Genomic DNA, 489 nt, shown 5'->3' with positions numbered 1-489 from the left:
TTCCATCCAACCCAACTGGTATTTCTCTGATATAATGTGTGTCCCATGAATATTCTCTCTGCCGTGTGCACATGTCAAGTCAAGTCAAGTCAAGTCAAGTAGGTTTTATTGTCAATTTCTTTACATGCACTGGTCATACAAAGAATTTGAAATTACATTTCTGGCTTTCCCATACAGACAGACTAATCTACTAACCCCAACTCCGATGAAGTTGGGACGTTTGGTAAACAGTGAATAAAATCAAAATGCTATCATTTTCAAAACATTCAATCTATTCATTAGATGGAGAATAGTGAAAAGACAACATATTAAGTGTTAAAACCGAGAAAAAATATTGTTTTGGGGGACATATGTACTCATTTCTAATTTGATAAATCCAACACGTCTCAAAAGAGTTGGGACGGGGATCAGTGAAATTTAGTAAACATCCAAATAAGATAAAACAACAAAGAAGAACATTTCAAAATGAATTGTACTGACAGACAATAT

The sequence above is a fragment of the Engraulis encrasicolus genome, chromosome 12 (genome assembly GCF_034702125.1).
Source record: "Engraulis encrasicolus isolate BLACKSEA-1 chromosome 12, IST_EnEncr_1.0, whole genome shotgun sequence".
NCBI lineage: Eukaryota > Metazoa > Chordata > Actinopteri > Clupeiformes > Engraulidae > Engraulis > Engraulis encrasicolus.
Note: the sequence above shows the minus strand (reverse complement) of the source record.